General features: G+C 41.3%; 3 pseudogenes; all 3 read left to right on the forward strand.

Moving 5' to 3' along the window:
* Positions 1-2,433: 2,433 nt before the first annotated feature.
* Positions 2,434-2,536, forward strand: LOC130323526 (U2 spliceosomal RNA; annotated as a pseudogene).
* Positions 2,537-6,497: 3,961 nt separating this feature from the next.
* On the forward strand, positions 6,498-6,600 carry LOC130323508 (U2 spliceosomal RNA; annotated as a pseudogene).
* Positions 6,601-14,872: 8,272 nt separating this feature from the next.
* Positions 14,873-14,975, forward strand: LOC130323513 (U2 spliceosomal RNA; annotated as a pseudogene).
* The last annotated feature ends 3,204 nt before the right edge of the window (positions 14,976-18,179 follow it).

Genomic DNA, 18,179 nt, shown 5'->3' on the forward strand with positions numbered 1-18,179 from the left:
ATCTGACCTTTGTTGTGTATGTAACCATGGAGATTGTGATGTCACCTAGGCCCACCAAAGAACAGCCTTGTCAGAAGCAGCACTGCCATGATCAGAAGCAGCAGCACCATAAGTTTTCAAATAAGCTGGATTTAACCAAGACAAGTGAGTCCAATAGGATGCAGGTATGTCCTCTATCCTTACAGCTTCCCGTGGCTGTTGGTTTTATACCGTTTGGGGACAGCCAAGGAGGCATCAGCAGGCAACACAGGTAAGTGTGTGCTTGTGTGTGTGTGTGTGTTTCCTATGCAGATCCTAAACCCAGTATCAAATGCAAGTAGGAGGAGTAAGAAGGGTTCCTGCCAAAGCCAGGTTATGGATTGCATTTAAAAATGGTCCATCAGAGTGAAATGGACTCCCATCTTCCTGCTTAGCAATAATGATATGGGTTTAGGGCCTGCTGTGTGTACTGGTGGGTGACTGCCACCCAGCCAGAGTGTGTATGGGAGGCTGCCAGCCAGCCTACCTTCCTACAAGTAGTGATGGTGCATGTGAAGGGGACAGCGTTGGTTCCTCCCCTTTCACAGTTATCACTTCTCATTCTTCCTTTTGGCTGGTATCAAATGTGGTGTCTGTTTATATCAGTTTAATATCTGATATGTCCCCTATCTGGTAGCATATATTAAGTGCACCACCAGGGTTCAGTGTTGGAAAGAAAGATTACCTGTTTATTTACTGCTGCAGCTGCTTGCTGGCTAGTCCAGTGGGCCCCTACTGCAGGCAAAAGACAATAGGTGGTGCCGCTTGTGTCTGGCCCCTGTTGGAGCGACCAGGCACAGGACTGCTGCTGCTGAATGTCCTCTTTAATTGAATAAGCTCAGCAACCAGCACACCTGTGTAGGTTGGACATGACATGATAGGTAGCTGTCTTTCAGGTAGTGGGTGCTGAATCTTGTTAATTGACATGGGGGTGTCATTGCTGTTGATTGACCATGCATTGGTACTGTGGTATTGGAATAATTAAAACAAATGTTGCCAGCCAGCCATCCATTGCAATAATGGATAGGACATCAGCTATGAGGCATTTGTTTGTACAAACTGCTGCTCACGACTAATGTTGTAATATAGTGTCTCCATCTGCTGGTGGTATTGAATAAGCAATAGTGCAATGATAGGGTCTGAAAAAGGAGTAAAATAAGAAGCAGCAGCATAGGAAAAAAGGAGGAAAGAAGGAAAACATGGAGAGAAGAAAAAAAGAAGGTAAAAAAAAGGTGAAAACATGTTTAAAAAAGTATTTCCATCTCTCTCTCTCTATATATATGTATATATATATATATATATATATATATATATATATATATTTAAAAGAAAAAAAAATTATATATATATATATATATATATATATATATATATATACATATAGAGAGAGAGAAAGAGATAGATAGATAGATAGATAGATACACATACATACATACATACATACATACAACATACATACATACATACATACATATGTGTGTATTGTTGGAGTTGCAAACATGGGTGCACTTGACAAATATATATATATATATATATATTTAAAAGAAGAAAAAAATTATATATAAATATATATATATATATATATACATATAGAGAGAGAGAGAGAAATATATATATATATATATAGATAGATGGATAGATAGATAGATAGATAGATAGATAGATACACATACACACATACACACATACACACATACATACATACATATGTGTGTATTGTTGGAGTTGCAAACATGGGTGCACTTGACAAACTCAGTGCGGCTATTCCCCATTGAAAGATTGTTGCATCCAGGACCCTTAGCACTGTGATATGCTACTCAATACCACTGGCATGGCCTGGTGTAAACAACATCTGACCTTTGTTGTGTATGTAACCATGGAGATTGTGATGTCACCTAGGCCCACCAAAGAACAGCCTTGTCAGAAGCAGCACTGCCATGAGCAGAAGCAGCAGCACCATAGGTTTTCAAATAAGCTGGATTTAACCAAGACAAGTGAGTCCAATAGGATGCAGGTATGTCCTCTATCCTTACAGCTTCCCGTGGCTGTTGGTTTTATACCGTTTGGGGACAGCCAAGGAGGCGTCAGCAGGCAACACAGGTAAGTGTGTGCTTGTGTGTGTTTCCTATGCAGATCCTAAACCCAGTATCAAATGCAAGTAGGAGGAGTAAGAAGGGTTCCTGCCAAAGCCAGGTTATGGATTGCATTTAAAAATGGTCCATCAGAGTGAAATGGACTCCCATCTTCCTGCTTAGCAATAATGATATGGGTTTAGGGCCTGCTGTGTGTACTGGTGGGTGACTGCCACCCAGCCAGAGTGTGTATGGGAGGCTGCCAGCCAGCCTCCCTTCCTACAAGTAGTGATGGTGCATGTGAAGGGGACAGCGTTGGTTCCTCCCCTTTCACAGTTATCACTTCTCATTCTTCCTTTTGGCTGGTATCAAATGTGGTGTCTGTTTATATCAGTTTAATATCTGATATGTCCCCTATCTGGTAACATATATTAAGTGCACCACCAGGGTTCAGTGTTGGAAAGAAAGATTACCTGTTTATTTGCTGCTGCAGCTGCTTGCTGGCTAGTCCAGTGGGCCCTACTGCAGGCAAAAGACAATAGGTGGTGCCGCTTGTGTCTGGGCCCCTGTTGGAGCGACCAGGCACAGGACTGCTGCTGCTGAATGTCCTCTTTAATTGAATAAGCTCAGCAACCAGCACACCTGTGCAGGTTGGACATGACATGATAGGTAGCTGTCTTTCAGGTAGTGGGTGCTGAATCTTTTTAATTGGCTAAAACTACAAAGGGGCGACAATTCCTAAATTTATTGCAGGATAATTTTTTGGGCCAGTTTGTGGAGGACCCAACAAGAAGTGATGCCTTGTTGGATCTGATCATTTCCAACAACGCAGAGCTGGTTGGTAATGTAACTGTGCGGGAAAACCTTGGTAATAGCGACCACAATATAGTTACTTTTGACTTAAAATGTAGAAAACAAAGACAGACGGGGAAGGCAAAAACATATAACTTTAAAAAGGCAAATTTCCCTGGGCTGAGGGCTGCACTACAGGACATAGACTGGGGGGAGGTGTTCTCAAATACTGATACAGAAGGTAAATGGGACATCTTTAAATCAACTCTAAATAACTATACAGCTAAATATATACCAAAGGGGAACAAATATAAACGATTAAAACTAAATCCTACATGGCTGACACATGATGTTAAAAGAGCAATAAACAACAAAAAAATAGCCTTCAAAAAATACAAATCTGAGGGGTCAGCTATAACATTTAAACAGTACAAGGAGCTTAATAAAATCTGTAAAAATGTAATAAAAACAGCAAAAATTCAAAATGAGAGACAGGTGGCCAAAGAAAGCAAAACTAATCCTAAATTTTTTTTAGATATATAAATGCAAAAAAACCAAGGACAGAGCATGTAGGACCCCTTAATAATGATAATGGGGAGGTTGTCACAGGCGATCAAGAGAAGGCGGAGCTACTGAATGGGTTCTTTAGTTCTGTATACACTATGGAAGAAGGAGCTGACATTGGCCAGGTCAGTGCTGGTAACACATCATGTAATGTACTGAACTGGCTTAATGTAGAGATGGTACAAGGTAAGTTAAGTGATATAAATGTAAGCAAATCCCCAGGACCGGATGGACTACACCCAAGAGTTCTTAGAGAGGTAAGTTCAGTAATATCTGTACCCCTGTTCATGATATTTAGATATTCTCTGGTGTCTGGTATTGTGCCAAGGGACTGGCGCAAGGCGAATGTGGTGCCAATCTTCAAAAAGGGCTCTAGGTCTTCCCCAGGAAACTATAGACCGGTAAGTTTAACGTGCATTGTGGGTAAATTGTTTGAAGGACTTATAAGGGATTACATACAGGAATACATAGGGGATAATTGTATTATAAGTGATAGCCAGCATGGGTTTACTAAGGATAGAAATTGTCAAACCAATCTAATTTGCTTTTATGAAGAGGTGAGTAGAAGCCTTGATAGAGGAATGGCTGTGGATATAGTGTTTCTGGATTTTGCTAAAGCGTTTGATACTGTCCCTCACAGACGTCTGACAGGTAAGTTAAGGTCTTTGGGTTTGGAAATTTTAGTTTGTAACTGGATTGAACACTGGCTCATGGATCGTACCCAGAGAGTGGTGGTCAATGATTCGTACTCTGATTGGTCCCCGGTTATTAGTGGTGTACCCCAAGGTTCAGTACTGGGCCCGCTGTTGTTTAATTTATTTATCAATGATATAGAGGATGGTATTAACAGCTCTGTTTCTATCTTTGCAGATGACACCAAGCTTTGTAGCACGGTACAGTCTATAGAGGATGTGTATAGGTTACAAGATGACTTGGATAGACTAAGTGTCTGGGCATCCACTTGGCAAATGAGGTTCAATGTGGATAAATGTAAAGTTATGCATCTGGGTACTAATAACCTGAATGCATCGTATGTCTTAGGGGGGATTAAACTGTCAGAGTCACTGGTAGAGAAGGATCTGGGTGTACTTGTAGATCACAGACTACAGAATAGCATGCAATGTCAGGCTGCTGCTTCCAAAGCCGGCAGGATATTGTCATGTATCAAAAGAGGCATGGACTCAAGGGACAGGGACATAATACTCCCCCTTTATAAATCATTGGTACGGCCTTACCTGGAATATGCTGTTCAGTTTTGGGCACCTGTCCATAAAAGGGACACTGCGGAGTTGGAAAGGGTGCAGAGACGCGCGACTAAACTAATATGGGGCATGGAACATCTTAGCTATGAGGAGCGCTTAAAGGAGTTACAATTGTTTAGTCTTGAGAAGAGACGTTTAAGGGGGGATATGATAAACGTATATAAGTATATTAATGGCCCATACAAAAAATATGGAGAAAAACTGTTCCAGTTTAAACCCCCCCAAAGGACGAGGGGGCACTCCCTCCGTCTGGAGAAGAAAAAGTTTAGTCTCAAGGGGCGACACGCCTTCTTTACCGTGAGGACTGTGAATTTATGGAACGGTCTACCTCAGGAACTGGTCACAGCAGGAACAATTAACAGCTTTAAAACAGGATTAGATACATTCCTGGAACAAAATAAAATTAATGCTTATGAAGAAATATAAAATCTCATCCCTTCCCCAATATCGCGCCACACCCCTACCCCTTAATTCCCTGGTTGAACTTGATGGACATATGTCTTTTTTCGACCATTCTAACTATGTAACTATGTAACTATGACATGGGGGTGTAATTGCTGTTGATTGACCATGCATTGGTACTGTGGTATTGGAATAATTAAAACAAATGTTGCCAGCCAGCCAGCCATTGCAATAATGGATAGAACATCAGCTATGAGGCATTTGTTTGTACAAACTGCTGCTCACAACTAATGTTGTAATATAGTGTCTCCATCTGCTGGTGGTATTGAACAAGCAATAGTGCAATGATAGGGTCTGAAAAAGAAGAAAAAGAAGAAGCAGCAGCATAGGAAAAAAGGAGGAAAGAAGGAAAACATGGAGAGAAGAAAAAAAGAAGGTTAAAAAAAGGTGAAAACATGTTTAAAAAAGTATTTCCATCTCTCTCTCTCTCTATATATATATGTATATATGTATATATATATATATATATATATATATATATATATATTTGAAAGAAAAAAAAATTATATATATATATATATATATACATATAGAGAGAGAGAAAGAGAAAGATAGATAGATAGATAGATAGATATAGATAGATACACATACATACATACATACATACATACATATGTGTGTATTGTTGGAGTTGCAAACATGGGTGCACTTGACAAACTCAGTGCGGCTATTCCCCATTGAAAGACTGTTGCATCCAGGACCCTTAGCACTGTGATATGCTACTCAATACCACTGGCATGGCCAGGTGTAAACAACATCTGACCTTTGTTGTGTATGTAACCATGGAGATTGTGATGTCACCTAGGCCCACCAAAGAACAGCCTTGTCAGAAGCAGCACTGCCATGAGCAGAAGCAGCAGCACCATAGGTTTTCAAATAAGCTGGATTTAACCAAGACAAGTGAGTTAAATAGGATGCAGGTATGTCCTCTATCCTTACAGCTTCCCGTGGCTGTTGGTTTTATACCGTTTGGGGACAGCCAAGGAGGCGTCAGCAGGCAACACAGGTAAGTGTGTGCTTGTGTGTGTGTGTATTTCCTATGCAGATCCTAAACCCAGTATCAAATGCAAGTAGGAGGAGTAAGAAGGGTTCCTGCCAAAGCCAGGTTATGGATTGCATTTAAAAATGGTCCATCAGAGTGAAATGGACTCCCATCTTCCTGCTTAGCAATAATGATATGGGTTTAGGGCCTGCTGTGTCTACTAGTGGGTGACTGCCACCCAGCCAGAGTGTGTATGGGAGGCTTCCAGCCAGCCTCCCTTCCTACAAGTAGTGATGGTGCATGTGAAGGGGACAGCGTTGGTTCCTCCCCTTTCACAGTTATCACTTCTCATTCTTCCTTTTGGCTGGTATCAAATGTGGTGTCTGTTTATATCAGTTTAATATCTGATATGTTCCCTATCTGGTAGCATATATTAAGTGCACCACCAGGGTTCAGTGTTGGAAAGAAAGATTACCTGTTTATTTGCTGCTGCAGCTGCTTGCTGGCTAGTCCAGTGGGCCCCTACTGCAGGCAAAAGACATTAGGTGGTGCTGCTTGTGTCTGGCCCCTGTTGGAGCGACCAGGCACAGGACTGCTGCTGCTGAATGTCCTCTTTAATTGAATAAGCTCAGCAACCAGCACACCTGTGCAGGTTGGACATGACATGATAGGTAGCTGTCTTTCAGGTAGTGGGTGCTGAATCTTGTTAATTGACATGGGGGTGTCATTGCTGTTGATTGACCATGCATTGGTACTGTGGTATTGGAATAATAAAAACAAATGTTGCCAGCCAACCATCCATTGCAATAATGGATAGGACATCAGCTATGAGGCATTTGTTTGTACAAACTGCTGCTCACAACTAATGTTGTAATATAGTGTCTCCATCTGCTGGTGGTATTGAATAAGCAATAGTGCAATGATAGGGTCTGAAAAAGAAGAAAAATAAGAAGCAGCAGCATAGGAAAAAAGGAGGAAAGAAGGAAAACATGGAGAAAAGAAAAAAAGAAGGTTAAAAAAAAAGGTGAAAACATGTTTAAAAAAGTATTTCCATCTCTCTCTCTCTCTCTCTCTCTCTCTCTCTCTCTCTCTCTCTCTCTCTCTCTCTCTCTATATATATATATATATATATTTAAAAGAAAAATACATTATATATATATATATATATATATATATATATATACATATAGAGAGAGAGAAAGAGATAGATAGATAGATAGATACACATAGATATAGATGATATAGATATAGATACACATACATACATACATACATACATACATACATATGTGTGTATTGTTGGAGTTGCAAACATGGGTGCACTTGACAAACTCAGTGCGGCTATTCCCCATTGAAAGATTGTTGCATCCAGGACCCTTAGCACTGTGATATGCTACTCAATACCACTGGCATGGCCTGGTGTAAACAACATCTGACCTTTGTTGTGTATGTAACCATGGAGATTGTGACGTCACCTAGGCCCACCAAAGAACAGCCTTGTCAGAAGCAGCACTGCCATGAGCAGAAGCAGCAGATCCATAGGTTTTCAAATAAGCTGGATTTAACCAAGACAAGTGAGTCCAATAGGATGCAGGTATGTCCTCTATCCTTACAGCTTCCCGTGGCTGTTGGTTTTATACCGTTTGGGGACAGCCAAGGAGGCGTCAGCAGGCAACACAGGTAAGTGTGTGCTTGTGTGTGTGTGTGTGTGTTTCCTATGCAGATCCTAAACCCAGTATCAAATGCAAGTAGGAGGAGTAAGAAGGGTTCCTGCCAAAGCCAGGTTATGGATTGCATTTAAAAATGGACTCCCATCTTCCTGCTTAGCAATAATGATATGGGTTTAGGGCCTGCTTTGTGTACTGGCGGGTGACTGCCACCCAGCCAGAGTGTGTATGGGAGGCTGCCAGCCAGCCTCCCTTCCTACAAGTAGTGATGGTGCATGTGAAGGGGACAGCGTTGGTTCCTCCCCTTTCACAGTTATCACTTCTCATTCTTCCTTTTGGCTGGTATCAAATGTGGTGTCTGTTTATATCCGATTAATATCTGATATGTCCCCTATCCGGTAGCATATATTAAGTGCACCACCAGGGTTCAGTGTTGGAAAGATTACCTGTTTATTTGCTGCTACTGCTGCAGCTGCTTGCTGGCTAGTCCAGTGGGTCCCTACTGCAGGCAAAAGACAATAGGTGGTGCCGCTTGTGTCTGGCCCCTGTTGGAGCGACCAGGCACAGGACTGCTGCTGCTGAATGTCCTCTTTAATTGAATAAGCTCAGCAACCAGCACACCTGTGCAGGTTGGACATGACATGATATGTAGCTGTCTTTCAGGTAGTGGGTGCTGAATCTTGTTAATTGACATGGGGGTGTCATTGCTGTTGATTGACCATGCATTGGTACTGTGGTATTGGAATAATAAAAACAAATGTTGCCAGCCAACCATCCATTGCAATAATGGATAGGACATCAGCTATGAGGCATTTGTTTGTACAAACTGCTGCTCACAACTAATGTTGTAATATAGTGTCTCCATCTGCTGGTGGTATTGAATAAGCAATAGTGCAATGATAGGGTCTGAAAAAGAAGAAAAATAAGAAGCAGCAGCATAGGAAAAAAGGAGGTTAAAAAAAAAGAAGAAAACATGTTTAAAAAAGTATTTCCATCTCTCTTTCTCTCTATATATGTATGTATATATATATATATAAATATATATATATATATATATATATAAAAGAAAAAAAAATTATATATATATATATATATATATATATATATATATATATATATATACATAAAGAGAGAGTGAAAGAGATAGATAGATATAGATAGATATAGATAGATACACATAGATACACATAGATACACATACATACATACATACATACATACATACATACATACATACATACATATGTGTGTATTGTTGGAGTTGCAAACATGGGTGCACTTGACAAACTCAGTGCGGCTATTCCCCATTGAAAGATTGTTGCATCCAGGACCCTTAGCACTGTGATATGCTACTCAATACCACTGGCATGGCCAGATGTAAACAGCATCTGACCTTTGTTATGTATGTAACCATGGAGATTGTGATGTCACCTAGGCCCACCAAAGAACAGCCTTGTCAGAAGCAGCACTGCCATGAGCAGAAGCAGCAGCACCATAGGTTTTCAAATAAGCTGGATTTAACCAAGACAAGTGAGTCCAATAGGATGCAGGTATGTCCTCTATCCTTACAGCTTCCCGTGGCTGTTGGTTTTATACCGTTTGGGGACAGCCAAGGAGGCGTCAGCCGGCAACACAGGTATGAGTTTTCTTGTGTGTGTGTGTGTGTGTGTGTGTGTGTGTGTGTGTATTTCCTATGCAGATCCTAAACCCAGTATCAAATGCAAGTAGGAGGAGTAAGAAGGGTTCCTGCCAAAGCCAGGTTATGGATTGCATTTAAAAATGGTCCATCAGAGTGAAATGGACTCCCATCTTCCTGCTTAGCAATAATGATATGGGTTTAGGGCCTGCTGTGTGTACTGGTGGGTGACTGCCACCCAGCCAGAGTGTGTATGGGAGGCTGCCAGCCAGCCTACCTTCCTACAAGTAGTGATGGTGCATGTGAAGGGGACAGCCTTGGTTCCTCCCCTTTCACAGTTATCACTTCTCATTCTTCCTTTTGGCTGGTATCAAATGTGGTGTCTGTTTATATCAGTTTACTATCTGATATGTCCCCTATCTGGTAGCATATATTAAGTGCACCACCAGGGTTCAGTGTTGGAAAGAAAGATTACCTGTTTATTTACTGCTACAGCTGCTTGCTGGCTAGTCCAGTGGCCCCCTACTGCAGGCAAAAGACAATAGGTGGTGCTGCTTGTGTCTGGCCCCTGTTGGAGCGACCAGGCACAGGACTGCTGCTGCTGCTGAATGTCCTCTTTAATTTAATAAGCTCAGCAACCAGCACACCTGGGCAGGTTGGACATGACATGATAGGTAGCTGTCTTTCAGGTAGTGGGTGCTGAATCTTGTTAATTGACATGGGGGTGTCATTGCTGTTGATTGACCATGCATTGGTACTGTGGTATTGGAATAATAAAAACAAATGTTGCCAGCCAGCCATCCATTGCAATAATGGATAGGACATCAACTATGAGGCATTTGTTTGTACAAACTGCTGCTCACGACTAATGTTGTAATATAGTGTCTCCATCTGCTGGTGGTATTGAATAAGCAATAGTGCAATGATAGGGTCTGAAAAAGAAGAAAAATAAGAAGCAGCAGCATAGGAAAAAAGGAGGAAAGAAGGAAAACATGGAGAGAAGAAAAGAAAGAAGGTAAAAAAAGGTGAAAACATGTTTAAAAAAGTATTTCCATCTCTCTCTCTCTATATATGTATGTATATATATATATATATATATATATATATATATTTAAAAGAAGAAAAAAATTATATATATATATATATATACATATACATATAGAGAGAGAGAGAGAAATATATATATAGATAGATGGATAGATAGATAGACATACACACATACACACATATATACATACATACATACATATGTGTGTATTGTTGGAGTTGCAAACATGGGTGCACTTGACAAACTCAGTGCGGCTATTCCCCATTGAAAGATTGTTGCATCCAGGACCCTTAGCACTGTGATATGCTACTCAATACCACTGGCATGGCCAGGTGTAAACAACATCTGACCTTTGTTGTGTATGTAACCATGGAGATTGTGATGTCACCTAGGCCCACCAAAGAACAGCCTTGTCAGAAGCAGCACTGCCATGATCAGAAGCAGCAGCACCATAAGTTTTCAAATAAGCTGGATTTAACCAAGACAAGTGAGTCCAATAGGATGCAGGTATGTCCTCTATCCTTACAGCTTCCCGTGGCTGTTGGTTTTATACCGTTTGGGGACAGCCAAGGAGGCATCAGCAGGCAACACAGGTAAGTGTGTGCTTGTGTGTGTGTGTGTGTGTGTTTCCTATGCAGATCCTAAACCCAGTATCAAATGCAAGTAGGAGGAGTAAGAAGGGTTCCTGCCAAAGCCAGGTTATGGATTGCATTTAAAAATGGTCCATCAGAGTGAAATGGACTCCCATCTTCCTGCTTAGCAATAATGATATGGGTTTAGGGCCTGCTGTGTGTACTGGTGGGTGACTGCCACCCAGCCAGAGTGTGTATGGGAGGCTGACAGCCAGCCTACCTTCCTACAAGTAGTGATGGTGCATGTGAAGGGGACAGCGTTGGTTCCTCCCCTTTCACAGTTATCACTTCTCATTCTTCCTTTTGGCTGGTATCAAATGTGGTGTCTGTTTATATCAGTTTAATATCTGATATGTCCCCTATCTGGTAGCATATATTAAGTGCACCACCAGGGTTCAGTGTTGGAAAGAAAGATTACCTGTTTATTTACTGCTGCAGCTGCTTGCTGGCTAGTCCAGTGGGCCCCTACTGCAGGCAAAAGACAATAGGTGGTGCCGCTTGTGTCTGGCCCCTGTTGGAGCGACCAGGCACAGGACTGCTGCTGCTGAATGTCCTCTTTAATTGAATAAGCTCAGCAACCAGCACACCTGTGTAGGTTGGACATGACATGATAGGTAGCTGTCTTTCAGGTAGTGGGTGCTGAATCTTGTTAATTGACATGGGGGTGTCATTGCTGTTGATTGACCATGCATTGGTACTGTGGTATTGGAATAATTAAAACAAATGTTGCCAGCCAGCCATCCATTGCAATAATGGATAGGACATCAGCTATGAGGCATTTGTTTGTACAAACTGCTGCTCACGACTAATGTTGTAATATAGTGTCTCCATCTGCTGGTGGTATTGAATAAGCAATAGTGCAATGATAGGGTCTGAAAAAGGAGTAAAATAAGAAGCAGCAGCATAGGAAAAAAGGAGGAAAGAAGGAAAACATGGAGAGAAGAAAAAAAGAAGGTAAAAAAAAGGTGAAAACATGTTTAAAAAAGTATTTCCATCTCTCTCTCTCTATATATATGTATATATATATATATATATATATATATATATATATATATATATATTTAAAAGAAAAAAAAATTATATATATATATATATATATATATACATATAGAGAGAGAGAAAGAGATAGATAGATAGATAGATAGATACACATACATACATACATACATACATACATACATACAACATACATACATACATACATATGTGTGTATTGTTGGAGTTGCAAACATGGGTGCACTTGACAAATATATATATATATATATATTTAAAAGAAGAAAAAAATTATATATAAATATATATATATATATATATACATATAGAGAGAGAGAGAGAAATATATATATATATATAGATAGATGGATAGATAGATAGATAGATAGATAGATACACATACACACATACACACATACACACATACATACATACATATGTGTGTATTGTTGGAGTTGCAAACATGGGTGCACTTGACAAACTCAGTGCGGCTATTCCCCATTGAAAGATTGTTGCATCCAGGACCCTTAGCACTGTGATATGCTACTCAATACCACTGGCATGGCCAGGTGTAAACAACATCTGACCTTTGTTGTGTATGTAACCATGGAGATTGTGATGTCACCTAGGCCCACCAAAGAACAGCCTTGTCAGAAGCAGCACTGCCATGATCAGAAGCAGCAGCACCATAAGTTTTCAAATAAGCTGGATTTAACCAAGACAAGTGAGTCCAATAGGATGCAGGTATGTCCTCTATCCTTACAGCTTCCCGTGGCTGTTGGTTTTATACCGTTTGGGGACAGCCAAGGAGGCGTCAGCAGACAACACAGGTAAGTGTGTGCTTGTGTGTGTGTGTGTGTGTGTGTGTGTGTGTGTGTGTTTCCTATGCAGATCCTAAACCCAGTATCAAATGCAAGTAGGAGGAGTAAGAAGGGTTCCTGCCAAAGCCAGGTTATGGATTGCATTTAAAAATGGTCCATCAGAGTGAAATGGACTCCCATCTTCCTGCTTAGCAATAATGATATGGGTTTAGGGCCTGCTGTGTGTACTGGTGGGTGACTGCCACCCAGCCAGAGTGTGTATGGGAGGCTGACAGCCTTCCTACAAGTAGTGATGGTGCATGTGAAGGGGACAGCGTTGGTTCCTCCCCTTTCACAGTTATCACTTCTCATTCTTCCTTTTGGCTGGTATCAAATGTGGTGTCTGTTTATATCAGTTTAATATCTGATATGTCCCCTATCTGGTAGCATATATTAAGTGCACCACCAGGGTTCAGCGTTGGAAAGAAAGATTACCTGTTTATTTACTGCTGCAGCTGCTTGCTGGCTAGTCCAGTGGGCCCCTACTGCAGGCAAAAGACAATAGGTGGTGCCGCTTGTGTCTGGCCCCTGTTGGAGCGACCAGGCACAGGACTGCTGCTGCTGAATGTCCTCTTTAATTGAATAAGCTCAGCAACCAGCACACCTGTGCAGGTTGGACATGACATGATAGGTAGCTGTCTTTCAGGTAGTGGGTGCTGAATCTTGTTAATTGACATGGGGGTGTCATTGCTGTTGATTGACCATGCATTGGTACTGTGGTATTGGAATAATAAAAACAAATGTTGCCAGCCAACCATCCATTGCAATAATGGATAGGACATCAGCTATGAGGCATTTGTTTGTACAAACTGCTGCTCACAACTAATGTTGTAATATAGTGTCTCCATCTGCTGGTGGTATTGAATAAGCAATAGTGCAATGATAGGGTCTGAAAAAGAAGAAAAATAAGAAGCAGCAGCATAGGAAAAAAGGAGGAAAGAAGGAAAACATGGAGAGAAGAAAAAAAGAAGGTTAAAAAAAAAGGTGAAAACATGTTTAAAAAAGTATTTCCATCTCTCTCTCTCTCTCTCTCTCTCTCTCTATATATATATATATATATATATATACATATAGAAAGAGAGAAAGAGATAGATAGATAGATAGATAGATAGATACATACATACATACATACATACATACATACATACATACATATGTGTGTATTGTTGGAGTTGCAAACATGGGTGCACTTGACAAACTCAGTGCGGCTATTCCCCATTGAAAGATTGTTGCATCCAGGACCCTTAGCACTGTGATATGCTACTCAATACCACTGGCATGGCCAGGTGTAAACAACATCTGACCTTTGTTGTGTATGTAACCATGGAGATTGTGATGTCACCTAGGCCCACCAAAGAACAGCCTTGTCAGAAGCAGCACTGCCATGATCAGAAGCAGCAGATCCATAGGTTTTCAAATAAGCTGGATTTAACCAAGACAAGTGAGTCCAATAGGATGCAGGTATGTCCTCTATCCTTACAGCTTCCCGTGGCTGTTGGTTTTATACCGTTTGGGGACAGCCAAGGAGGCGTCAGCAGACAACACAGGTAAGTGTGTGCTTGTGTGTGTGTGTGTGTGTGTGTGTGTGTGTTTCCTATGCAGATCCTAAACCCAGTATCAAATGCAAGTAGGAGGAGTAAGAAGGGTTCCTGCCAAAGCCAGGTTATGGATTGCATTTAAAAATGGTCCATCAGAGTGAAATGGACTCCCATCTTCCTGCTTAGCAATAATGATATGGGTTTAGGGCCTGCTGTGTGTACTGGTGGGTGACTGCCACCCAGCCAGAGTGTGTATGGGAGGCTGCCAGCCAGCCTACCTTCCTACAAGTAGTGATGGTGCATGTGAAGGGGACAGCGTTGGTTCCTCCCCTTTCACAGTTATCACTTCTCATTCTTCCTTTTGGCTGGTATCAAATGTGGTGTCTGTTTATATCAGTTTAATATCTGATATGTCCCCTATCTGGTAGCATATATTAAATGCACCACCAGGGTTCAGTGTTGGAAAGAAAGATTACCTGTTTATTTGCTGCAGCTGCTTGCTGGCTAGTCCAGTGGGCCCCTACTGCAGGCAAAAGACAATAGGTGGTGCCGCTTGTGTCTGGCCCCTGTTGGAGCGACCAGGCACAGGACTGCTGCTGCTGAATGTCCTCTTTAATTGAATAAGCTCAGCAACCAGCACACCTGTGCAGGTTGGACATGACATGATAGGTAGCTGTCTTTCAGGTAGTGGGTGCTGAATCTTGTTAATTGACCATGCATTGGTACTGTGGTATTGGAATAATTAAAACAAATGTTGCCAGCCAGCCATCCATTGCAATAATGGATAGGACATCAGCTATGAGGCATTTGTTTGTACAAACTGCTGCTCACAACTAATGTTGTAATATAGTGTCTCCATCTGCTGGTGGTATTGAATAAGCAATAGTGCAATGATAGGGTCTGAAAAAGAAGAAAAATAAGAAGCAGCAGCATAGGAAAAAAGGAGGAAAGAAGGAAAACATGGAGAGAAGAAAAAAAGAAGGTAAAAAAAGGTGAAAACATGTTTAAAAAAGTATTTCCATCTCTCTCTCTCTATATATGTATATATATATATATATATATATATATATATATATATTTAAAAGAAAAAAAAATTATATATATATATATATATATATATATATATACATATAGAGAGAGAGAAAGAGATAGATAGATAGATACACATACATACATACATACATACATACATACATACATACAACATTCATACATATATATGTGTGTATTGTTGGAGTTGCAAACATGGGTGCACTTGACAAACTCAGTGCGGCTATTCCCCATTGAAAGATTGTTGCATCCAGGACCCTTAGCACTGTGATATGCTACTCAATACCACTGGCATGGCCAGGTGTAAACAACATCTGACCTTTGTTGTGTATGTAACCATGGAGATTGTGATGTCACCTAGGCCCACCAAAGAACAGCCTTGTCAGAAGCAGCACTGCCATGATCAGAAGCAGCAGCACCATAAGTTTTCAAATAAGCTGGATTTAACCAAGACAAGTGAGTCCAATAGGATGCAGGTATGTCCTCTATCCTTACAGCTTCCCATGGCTGTTGGTTTTATACCGTTTGGGGACAGCCAAGGAGGCGTCAGCAGACAACACAGGTAAGTGTGTGCTTGTGTGTGTGTGTGTGTTTCCTATGCAGATCCTAAACCCAGTATCAAATGCAAGTAGGAGGAGTAAGAAGGGTTCCTGCCAAAGCCAGGTTATGGATTGCATTTAAAAATGGTCCATCAGAGTGAAATGGACTCCCATCTTCCTGCTTAGCAATAATGATATGGGTTTAGGGCCTGCTGTGTGTACTGGTGGGTGACTGCCACCCAGCCAGAGTGTGTATGGGAGGCTGCCAGCCAGCCTACCTTCCTACAAGTAGTGATGGTGCATGTGAAGGGGACAGCGTTGGTTCCTCCCCTTTCACAGTTATCACTTCTCATTCTTCCTTTTGGCTGGTATCAAATGTGGTGTCTGTTTATATCAGTTTAATATCTGATATGTCCCCTATCTGGTAGCATATATTAAGTGCACCACCAGGGTTCAGTGTTGGAAAGAAAGATTACCTGTTTATTTACTGCTGCAGCTGCTTGCTGGCTAGTCCAGTGGGCCCCTACTGCAGGCAAAAGACAATAGGTGGTGCCGCTTGTGTCTGGCCCCTGTTGGAGCGACCAGGCACAGGACTGCTGCTGCTGAATGTCCTCTTTAATTGAATAAGCTCAGCAACCAGCACACCTGAGCAGGTTGGACATGACATGATAGGTAGCTGTCTTTCAGGTAGTGGGTGCTGAATCTTGTTAATTGACATGGGGGTGTCATTGCTGTTGATTGACCATGCATTGGTACTGTGGTATTGGAATAATAAAAACAAATGTTGCCAGCCAACCATCCATTGCAATAATGGATAGGACAGGACATCAGCTATGAGGCATTTGTTTGTACAAACTGCTGCTCACAACTAATGTTGTAATATAGTGTCTCCATCTGCTGGTGGTATTGAATAAGCAATAGTGCAATGATAGGGTCTGAAAAAGAAGAAAAATAAGAAGCAGCAGCATAGGAAAAAAGGAGGAAAGAAGGAAAACCGGGAGAGAAGAAAAAAAGAAGGTTAAAAAAAAGGTGAAAACATGTTTAAAAAAGTATTTCCATCTCTCTCTCTCTCTCTCTCTCTCTCTCTCTCTCTCCATATATATATATATATATATATATATATATATACATATAGAAAGAGAGAAAGAGAGAAAGAGATAGATAGATAGATAGATAGATAGATAGATACATACATACATACATACATACATACATACATACATACATACATACATATGTGTGTATTGTTGGAGTTGCAAACATGGGTGCACTTGACAAACTCAGTGCGGCTATTCCCCATTGAAAGATTGTTGCATCCAGGACCCTTAGCAGTGTGATATGCTACTCAATACCACTGGCATGGCCAGGTGTAAACAACATCTGACCTTTGTTGTGTATGTAACCATGGAGATTGTGATGTCACCTAGGCCCACCAAAGAACAGCCTTGTCAGAAGCAGCACTGCCATGAGCAGAAGCAGCAGATCCATAGGTTTTCAAATAAGCTGGATTTAACCAAGACAAGTGAGTCCAATAGGATGCAGGTATGTCCTCTATCCTTACAGCTTCCCGTGGCTGTTGGTTTTATACCGTTTGGGGACAGCCAAGGAGGCGTCAGCAGGCAACACAGGTAAGTGTGTGCTTGTGTGTGTGTGTGTGTGTGTGTGTGTTTCCTATGCAGATCCTAAACCCAGTATCAAATGCAAGTAGGAGGAGTAAGAAGGGTTCCTGCCAAAGCCAGGTTATGGATTGCATTTAAAAATGGTCCATCAGAGTGAAATGGACTCCCATCTTCCTGCTTAGCAATAATGATATGGGTTTAGGGTCTGCTGTGTGTACTGGTGGGTGACTGCCACCCAGCCAGAGTGTGTATGGGAGGCTGCCAGCCAGCCTCCCTTCCTACAAGTAGTGATGGTGCATGTGAAGGGGACAGCGTTGGTTCCTCCCCTTTCACAGTTATCACTTCTCATTCTTCCTTTTGGCTGGTTTCAAATGTGGTGTCTGTTTATATCAGTTTAATATCTGATATGTCCCCTATCTGGTAGCATATATTAAATGCACCACCA

This window comes from Hyla sarda, unplaced genomic scaffold (genome assembly GCF_029499605.1).
Source record: "Hyla sarda isolate aHylSar1 unplaced genomic scaffold, aHylSar1.hap1 scaffold_250, whole genome shotgun sequence".
In the NCBI taxonomy this organism is placed as follows: domain Eukaryota; kingdom Metazoa; phylum Chordata; class Amphibia; order Anura; family Hylidae; genus Hyla; species Hyla sarda.